We start from the raw sequence: 10,712 nt of genomic DNA on the forward strand, positions 1-10,712 counted from the left end.
ATTTTGCCTGGAATAATTCATCATACGCCTAATGGGCTTTACCGTGTCCATTTGCATACTTAACAAGCCTGGAAATAACTTACATGTCTAATGGGCCACAATAGTTTTTTTTTCATGTTTGTTGGGCTTTATTCTTTCACATTCATGTATCGTCTGGTGTTCTAAATTCTAAATACATATAACGTTATACATATTCATGTGACAATAATCGAGATCTAGTGAGACTTCTCGGTTGACACCATTGAGTGTATGGTCGTAGCTTGTAGTTATAATCAGAGTCTCCACGAGGGAGAGCGAGAGTTTTTGTATAGATCCATATGGGGGTAACTCCCCCACACCTAAGTTGTTCGCTACAGTTAGACTAGGCCAGTCTAGGGTGACAAAACCTTGATCAAAACCGACGTTTGGAAAAAAATGCCAAGACAGGCGAATTAGTTACTATTCTGCATGGTTATAATGACTCACATAGAGATCGATTACAATCACAACACTACGGAAATCAAAATTCATAAATCATATTGATACAAAACAGATTCACACGGTAATACAAGGACCACAACATTTTTATAAATCATAAAATATCGGATTTTCTGGGGAAATACTATTATTCAAATACCTTCTATTTAAATATCAGATTTTCTAGATGTTTGATGTAAGTTGTGACCAACATAATGCCTTGTCTTGCATTTGTATTAGGAAAGCTAAGTAGGTTTACTAGCAATCCAAGTATTCATCACTGGCATGCAATAAGAGAGGGTGCTGAAGTTTCTTAAGAAAACAATGGATTTTGGTTTGACTTATGTAGGGTTTCCTTCAGTTATTAAAGGATATTCGGATGCTAGTTGGATCATTAATGTTGAGGACCACTCTTCTACAAGTGGTCGGGTGTTTCTTCTTGGTGGAGGTATCATTTCCTGGGCTTCTAAGAAACAAACTTGTATCACAAATTCAACTATTGAATCTGAAGTTGTAGCCCTTGCAGCTGTTGGAAAAGAAGCAGAATGGTTAAGGAATTTGATATATGAATTTTTGTTGTGGCCAAAGCCTATATCGCCTATTTCTATACACTGTGATAGTGTTGCCACCTTAGCAGGAGCATACAGTCAAGTGTATAATGAAAAGTCACGGCATTTGGGTGTTAGGCATCAGATGGTACATGGGCTCATTACTCATGATATCAGTTTTGTAGATTTTGTTCGATATCAATAGAATTTAGTTGATCACTTGACAAAGGGTTTAGCTAGAGACTTGTTACAGAATTCAGTGATAGGGATGGGTCTAAGGCCCACTTGATATCTCTATGGGCAAGATACCCGATTCCCGTCTAATATAATTTTAGAAGTTGACTTCAATGTAGAAAGCTTTCTTACGGAGATTGGAGCACATTTATGTTACTACATCCCATGTTTGTGCTTTTAACCTGTAGATTTTAAATTAGGTTGATTAAGTTCTTAATAGTTCTTTTGAAAAAGTGCATTAATGTTCATGATATAGAAGGACTAACTATGTGAGTGTCAAGTGATGCCGCTTCAGAAAGATTTTTCTATGCTTTTATGCACTCATGAATAGCTAGGAAACATGGTTGTAATAATGTCAAGTATGAAACATTTTATATTATATATAACTTATGTGTATAGTATCTTCAGTTACTCAAATTAGTTGAGGGGTTCAATCCTTAGGACACCCTGATTCTCGAGTACTTGAAATGTGTATTGTACTAATGTGGAAATTCAATCTTCAAGATATTTTCATTTATGCATGAGTTTGTTTTTGTGTTTGATTTTAGTTAAATAAGAATTACACCAAAATGGGGGAGGAATGATGGTGATTTTAGTGTTATAAACATATTTTACTGTACTTAGTATTGCTAGTGAGACATACTTAGTTCAGTTTGCTCTTTGAGATTGGAGGTGCGGGGTGCAGAATCGATCAGAAAGTATAATATGAACTCAGGTAGATGGGGGTTCGGGGGCAGCGCCCATAGGTACAGGGTTCCAAGGGGCAACTCCCCTGGTGCGTTCTAGGTGTAACACCCATAAAAATCATGCCAGTTTAAAACTTTTTTAATCATTCAAAAACCAATAATTAATACAAATTTGCTTTTAAAATGGTTTCATGTCAGAGTATCCCAGAATCAAATCATAAAAATATAAGGAGGTGTATGATCACGCCTTCGTTTTGCCGCGATCATCAGAAGTACCTAAAACAAAATCAACAACTATAAGCCCGACGCTTAGTAAGTTCCCCCAAAATACCAACGCCATACAAACCATAATTATATCATATAAACAACCAGCATGCATAATGAGCCATCAGCCTGATTGGACCGCCTCGCAAGGCCATCAGTCTATCTGGATCGTTCTCCGAGCCATCAGCACGTCTAGACCACCTCTCAGGGCCTTTATCCTATCCGGACCACTCGCCAAGCCTTCGATCTAACTAGTATGCCCTACTGGGCCTATAGTCTATTTGGTCTGCCGTGGGTATGTTAGCCTTCAGCACAAAGCAGGTCCGCCTCAATCCAACCCCCAAATCAAACAATCATGTGCACATAAACATCATACGCTAGTTAGCATGTACAAGTATTCATACAGATCTAATATATCACTAACATAGTAACATCTTATAAACAGGATACCAACCTAATCGGTCACTAACATAGCATTATCCTATATAATAGGATACCGACCTACCAGGTCACTAAACATATCATCATGCAATAAACCCGGGTACAAATCCAAAAAGTGCAGGCATTGGTGCCTTCGACCCTGTTAGTATAGTGAGGAAAAATCACCTTACAAGTAGCTTGGGATGATAATGTCTACTCCCCAAATACAGCTGAAACATCCCAAAAATACAAGCCAATTTTTTTTTTAATCATTTAACAAGCATAATATTATCTATATAAAATAAAATCATCAATCATGTATCTCAAGATCCTATAGAACCAGTCAACATACAAATGTCTAATAAAAAATATCAAAGTAAACTCCCAGGCTAATAAATATGTGATGTGTGCCATGCAATCAACTCGAGCCCTTCACCTTGCTAGCTGAAGTACCTGAAACCAAAATTGAAACTGTAAGAATGAAGCTTAGTGAGCTCCCCACAACTACCACATACCATACAAAGCACATATAACTAATAACATAACTTTGGGACTACTCCCAACTACATTGGGATGAATCTCGGCATCGGACTCCTATCCGACATCAGGCTCACCCCGGCATCCGATCGCATCAGGAATCGGGCTTACCCTGGCATATACACAACATCACATATATCATAAACACATAACATAATCACTTAATCTGCATCAGGCTTGCCCTGGCATTGGATTGAAGCCCGGAACATATGACATATAACATAATCACATAATCTACATCGAGCTTGCCCCAGAATACATAATACATAATATAACAACTAACATATATTGGGTTTGCCCCAGCATCGGACCGAAGCCCAGAACACTTAACACATATCATATAACATGTATGAATCACAAAGACATCACGCCTACTTAACTACTTCTCGGGACCGCCCTGACATCGGACCGAAGTCCGGAAACATAAAAATTACATCAGGCTAAATGTCGACATCGGGCTTACCCGACATACTCTACTACTTAAACGGACCGGCATTGGTGCCTTAGACCCGTTCCTACTGGAGGAAAAACTCACCTCGTGTGACTGACTACTCTGAGTGAGGAATCTTTGTTTGCTGCTCCGGCGACTCTCCGGCTATAAATTTCCATAAAGGTACTTAGTCAAAAACTGATAACTACTCTTAGGGTAAAATAACCATTTTACCCCTGGCTAAAGTCAACATCCTAGTTAAAGTCATCACCCAGTTGACCTGACTCGCCGAGTCCCTATTCGTTCATTTGTTCCCAACCCTGACTCTACTCGTTGAGTCTAGCAAGAACTCGATGATTTCTCCTTCAAACATAACATCAGGACTATCTTCATCTGCGCCGAGTTCGTCCTTGAACTCATCAAGTTCATCTTCATCATATGAGTGTGGATATTTTGTAACTCATCGAGTTATATGAATAACTCGTCAAGCCAGTCTTCATGGGTTGGGATATTTCCTTGGACTCGCTGAGTGTGTTCATCTACTCACCGAGTCTCATGGTTTCCAAGTCCATAATTACGTTTATTTTGTTGATTCCTCCTTATGGACTCATCCAGATCCCTTCCAGGCTCAACTAGATCCCTTCGAATTAGAAAAGGTTAGGGTACCAAACCCCCGACTCACTGAGTCCCATAAATGACTTATCAAGTCAACTAATGTCCATGCCCATAACTCGATTTATGTTGTTCTAATCTCATCAAAAGGGTAGATATGGGCTCTTAAGGTCGATATAACACCTAAATTCATAAACTTTACGTCCATGCATGGGACTTGTAAGCTCAAAAGACTAAAAATAGGGTTTATTACATGCATGGGGTTCTCATGGCCATAAAGTTAGCAACTTTATGCCATGAGAACCCTCCAAGGTTCCAGATCTGAAGCATTTACCCTATATTACACTCTACAATCCGAAATGGCTTGGAAATGCCCCTGAAGATGACAAGATTCAAGCCTAAAAGTAGATCTAACAATTAAGGAGTTAAGGTAGGAGCTCTTTACCTCAAATAACTGGAAATGCAACCACAACTTTGGATCCACTAACATGCTTCTTGATTCACTAAGCTTTCCCTTTCTTCTTCTAACTTCAAATCACAAGGAAAGGCACAATTTGCTTAATAATGCTCACAATTGATTAGGCTTTTGAGGATAGAGCTTGAAGGTGATGGAGGTTGGGGTGGAAGCCTCTTAAGATGCTTAAATACGGTGAAAACCCTCTAATTTAGGGTTTTACTCAGATAGCTCCTACTCATCGAGTCGGTCTTCCGACTCGTCGAGTAAGTCATTTAGTCCCCCGACCCGGAGTCGATCCTACTCGACGAGTTGGGCCTCCATCTCGCCAATTCCAAGGGTAAAATATGAAGTTTGGCTTGAATTAAAATGTGTACCTGAGACTGGATGTTACAATTCTCCCCCACTTGTCTTAGACTTTGTCCTCGAAGTCTGCTATCTCTGAAAACCACTCTAGGTAGTGCTCCCTCATTTCCTCATCGGGCTCCTACATCCACTCCAAGCCCTTGCGGTGTTGTCATTGTACCTTCACTAACTCTACCCTCTTGTTCCTCATCTCCTTCGACTTGTGATCTAAAATCGCCACTCGTCTCTCGATGTAGTTCAGGCTTCGTCAACCTAAATGTCCTCAAGGGGTACCACTGCCGAATCATCCACTAAACACGTCTGCAACTAAGAAACATGGAACATGTTGTGGATCTGGCTGAGCTCTGCAGGAAGATCTTGTCGGATTAATGTCTAAGTCCATAACTATATTTGGTATGTACTTGATCCGACTCGGCATGGTCCATTTGGGTTGCACTTCACCGACACAACTTATTTGGATAGTCTTTTGAGAATAATGTATTTATGATTTATATTAGTATATTATAAGTTCTAATATATTAATAAGGAATCATATTATTTAATTAGTATTGATCAAGACTTAATTTAGAATTAATTAAGTGATCAAAATGAACTAATTAAATATGGACTCTTATATATATGGAATGGGCCAAGTTCATTTAGGTTGGGCTAAGCTTTCATGGATAGTCCATGGAGTCTTTAACCCACGGATCATATGAAATGAAAGGTCATGGGTTTAACCCTAGTCTCCATACTATATAAAGATGTCCTTGGTTGGTGAAATTGGCACTAGTGTGGTACACTAAGAAGGGCTAGCCGATTTCACTAAAGAGAACCAAGTATTCATATTCTCTAAAGTCTTCCAAGGTGTTTTGGTGATTTGTGATTCCACTTGAGGCTTCCACACTATTGGGGCTAAGCTCTTAAATCTTGAAGACATCAAGCTACATTAAAAGGTATGTTATCTAACTAGTACTTTGTAGTATAAGAACTTCATAATATGCTAGTTAGGATTAAAGCCTTGGAAAGATCTTATTTGCATGTATAATAGAGAAAACATAGATCCAAGGTATTTAGGGTTGCATGTACACTTAGGAGTGTTAGAATGGTCAAAACCCAACAGATCTAACCGATAGGCAACCCGACCCACTCGTGCCAAAACCCTAAATGAACCAATGAACCTGGGGCCCAGCTTGCCTCGCTTCTGAAACCTGATAACACCCTTCTAGGGTGACACTTTCAGGAGGACCATATCACCCACCTGAAACTCCAAGTTCGAATGCCGCTTGTCGGCGTAACTTTTCTGCCGACTCTGAGCAGTCTGGAGCCTGCTCTGGACATGCTGAATCTACTCCATAGTCTTGAGTACTACCTCCGTACTCCCCATGACTCTCTGGCCGACCTCACCCCAACAGATTAGGGTCCTACACTTCCTCCCGTAGAGCATGTCAAAGGGAGGCTGTTCTATACTGGAATGATAGTTGTTGTTATACAAAAATTCCGCTAACAAAAGATACGTATCCCAACTACCAGCAAAATCTAGAACACATGCCCGAAGCATGTCCTCGAGAGTCTGAATCATCCTCTCGCTCTGCTCATCTGTCTGAGGGTGGAAAATGGTGCTGAAATGGACACGAGTACCCATCTCATCGTGAAACCGCTTCCAAAACATGGAAGTAAACTAGGCATCTCGATCTGATACCACCGAGGCAGGTACTCCATGACGTGTTACTACCTCTCACACATAAATCTCGGCCAACTTCTCGGCCAAGATGCTCTCTTGGATCGGTATAAAATAGGTGCTCTTGGTTAACCGATCCATGATGACCCATATCGAATCACCCCCACATGCGGTCCTCGGAAGCTTAGTAATGAAGTCCATAGTGATATCCTCCCATTTCTACAAGGGAATGTCTAACGGCTGCATCTTTTCGTGGGGCCTCTGGTGCTCTACCTTGACCTTCCTGTAGGTCGGGCATCTCTCCACATACCAAGCTATGTCCCGCTTCATGCAGGGCCACCAGTAATTGGGTCGAAGATCTCTGTACATCTCCGTCGCCCCTGGATAGATAGAGAATCAAGACTTGTGGGCCTCATCCATCAACACCTGTTGTACTCTGCCCCAGTACGGTACCCAAACCCTCCCATGTAGGGTCAACAATCCTCGACCATCGTAATTAAACAAAACTACTCGACCCACTATCCTCTCGCACTTCTGGCACTCCTACTTCAGGCCCTCAACCTGCGCCTCCCTAATCTTCTCCAGTAATGGATTAATCATTGTCATCCTCAGACATATATCTAGGATCGGAGCCGCTACCGCCTTGCAGCTCAGGGCGTCGCCACTACGTTGGCCTTTCCCGGGTGTTAAAGTATCTCATAGTCATAATCTTTTACCACATCTAACCACTGATGCTGCCTCATATTCAAATTCGGCTAATCCATGAGGTACCTCAAACTCTTGTGGTCCGTGTAGATAGTACACTGGACCCAATAGAGGTAATGCCACCAAATCTTGAGGGCGAACACCACCGCCCCCAGCTCCAAATCATGTGTCGGGTAGTTACCCTCGTGAGGCTTCAACTGTCTCGAGGCATAAGCTATCACCTTCCCCCATTGCATCAACACTACTCCCATACCTATGATCGAAGTGTTACAGTAGCCTACAAAGTCATCTACTCCTTCTGGCAGGGTAAGAATCGGCGCCTCACACATTCACTCCTTGAGCGTCTCAAAGGTTGACTGTTTCTCAAGACCCCAACAAAAGACCACTGACTTCTTGGTTAGTCGGGTCAGCAGAACAGCTATCTTGGAGAAATCCTGGATGAATCTCCTGTAATACCCTGCCAAACCTAGGAAGCTCTGAATCTCAGATGGAGACTTCGAGACCTCCCACTACATCACAGCCTCTATCTTGGCCAGATCAACCAATATACCCTTCTGGTTGCCGAGGTGTCCCAGAAACTGCACCTCGCGCAACTAGAACTCGCACTTGGAGAACTTCGCGAAAAGTCTCTCCCTCCTCAAGGTCTATAGCACCTCTCTCAGGTGTTCCTCATGCTGCTCATGGGTCTTGGAATAAACCAAGATGTCGTCAATGAATATTATCACAAAGCGATATAGCATCGGTCTACATACACGATTCATGAGGTCCATGAATACGGTTGGAGTGTTGGTGAGCCCAAACGGCATCACCACAAACTCATAATAACCATAGCGGGTCCTAAAAGTGATCTTCTGCACATCATCATCTCTGACCCGCATCTTGTGATATCCGGACTGTAAATCAATCTTGGAAAATCAAGACGCTCCTTGAAGCTGGTCAAACAAGTCATCTATCCACGGGAGTGGGTAACGGTTCTTCACCATTACCTTATTCAATTCCCGATAATCTATGCACATACGGTGCGACCCGTACTTATTCTTCACAAACAAGATCGGGGCTCCCCATGGTGAACTGCTCGGCCTGATAAAACCCTTGTCTACCAGCTCTTGTAGCTGTGTAGACAACTCCTGCATCTCAGTAGGAGACAACCGATATGGTGCCTTGGCTATCGGAGCTGCACCTGGAACCAGGTCAATCTGGAACTCAACCTGTCTCTTCGGAGGTATCCTAGGAAAATCCTCCGGGAACACATCCAGATACTCTCGTACCACCGGTACATCAAAGACTGTTGCCTTACCCTTATCTCGGGTATCCATGACATACGCGACATATCCCGCACAACCCTACTGAATATGACGTCTTGCTCTTACTGCAGAGCAGAAAACTAGTTCGCGTCTTGCTCTCGGGTATCAAAGACTGTGGCCTCTCGCCTTGAATCACTAACTCTCCCCCACTAGGAGTGTGAACTCTAACCAATTGTTGCTCACAATCTATCACTACCCAATTGGGGCTCACCCAGTCCATACATACTATAACCTTATTCCCTCGTAGGGGAATAGGAACCAAATCCACTGAGAACGGCTCATCAAACAACCACAGTGTACATCCTCTATGAACTCTCGTGACCCTGATGGTCCTATTATCAGCTATCTCAAAGTCGAGTGGGCAATCCAGATCCCCTGGAACTCTGCTAAATCGCTTTCTAAGTGCGAGCGACACAAATGATCGGGTGGCTCCAGAATCAAACAATACCATAGCTGAAATGTCGTTTACTAAGAACGACCCTATACACAAACACATAAAGCTGAGAAACAAGAAATATCAAATACAAAGATAAGAGGAAAATACATACCCGTCACCACGTCAAGAGCTGCTCGTTCCTCCTCTACAGTAAGCTGAAAAGCCCTACTCCACGTCGTAGGCGCAACAGCCCGGCCCTGACGGCCATCTTTAATCCTCAAGGTGGCAGAAAAAGGTGCTACCACCTTCCTTGCTGCTTCTAAGCTCGGGCACTAGGACCGCTTGTGTGCCCTATGATTGCACTGAAAGCAAATCAGGTTTGATACTGGTGTGGTGGTGGTGGTAGCAGTGCAATCTCGGCTCAAGTGACTTGTTCGGCCGCACTTGTAGCAGCCCGAACTCCCTGCCTTGCACGCTCCCTCGTGCATCCTGTCGCATTTGCCACAATGATTGTGGCTCTGTTGGCTCCAATATTTGTGATCTGGTACCTTGGGCTTTTTTCCCGAACCTCCTGACTGAACTCTCTCTGGCTTCCTCTCTCTCTCTCTCTCTCTCTCTCTCGCCCTCGCTATCATATCCTCCAGCATCTTGCAGTTGGATCGTCTCAGAAACTAGCGGATATCACTCCGCAACATCTCATGATATCGGGCCTTTTTCATCTCCTCGTCTACTCCATATTGTAGAACAAGAAGGGCCCTCTCCCTAAACTTGGCGGTAATCTCTGCCACAATCTCCGTCGTCTGCTGGAGGTCCTGAAACTCCCTAGCAAGCTGTTGCACCTCAATAACAGGTACGAACTCGGCTATGAACCTTGTCGTGAAATCACTCCAGGTCATAGAATTCAACACAGTGTCATCTCCAACAGCTCTCCCAACCTCCTCCCACCAGTCACGTGCCCTTCCCTTTAGAAGACAGGATGTGAGCCTAACATTGTCCCCCCTTGGGACACCTGCTAGTGCGGAATGCGTTGGCGACATCTGCCAACCATATGGTACTAGCAATGGGGTCTTGAGCCCCCTGGTAATCAGGAACTCCACATGCCCTGAACTCTCTGAACGTGAGCGTGCACGACCCCATCATGGCCGCCACCTTAGTGCGAAACACACTCAATCTCTCATCCATAATCTCCAGAATACCCTCCTTTATCGAACCGAATATCACATGAGTCCACTAAAGTATGCTACGTGTGATCTCTAAGGAGATGAACTCTCCAGTCTACTTATCCAAATGCTCAACTCCAGAGCCTGAACCTGATCCCTCTTCGGCACCTGAACTGTCGACTGCTGGTCTAGGGCGTAAAACCACCATTCTGAAAAAACATAATGACAAACGTCAGAATACTAATATAACTCGAGGGATCACATCTACTACAAGTTCCTTGGTCTTGTCTCAGCCTTCCTTGATTCGAGTACGGATCTTATGCTTTCAGTAGTACGGGCCCATACTACCTTCCACATCTATCCATACTTTCCTCAAGAACCACCTTGACTCCACCAAGTCCATTATACTACTACTGCTCTCTGATACTCTAATCCTAGGCTTGCCCTAGGATAATCACCATTTCACTCTCCGCCATCAACTGCATAAGAAGTTCCTTCTT

The sequence above is a fragment of the Lactuca saligna genome, chromosome 4 (assembly GCF_052625555.1).
Source record: "Lactuca saligna cultivar CGN05327 chromosome 4, ASM5262555v1, whole genome shotgun sequence".
NCBI classification, from domain to species: domain Eukaryota; kingdom Viridiplantae; phylum Streptophyta; class Magnoliopsida; order Asterales; family Asteraceae; genus Lactuca; species Lactuca saligna.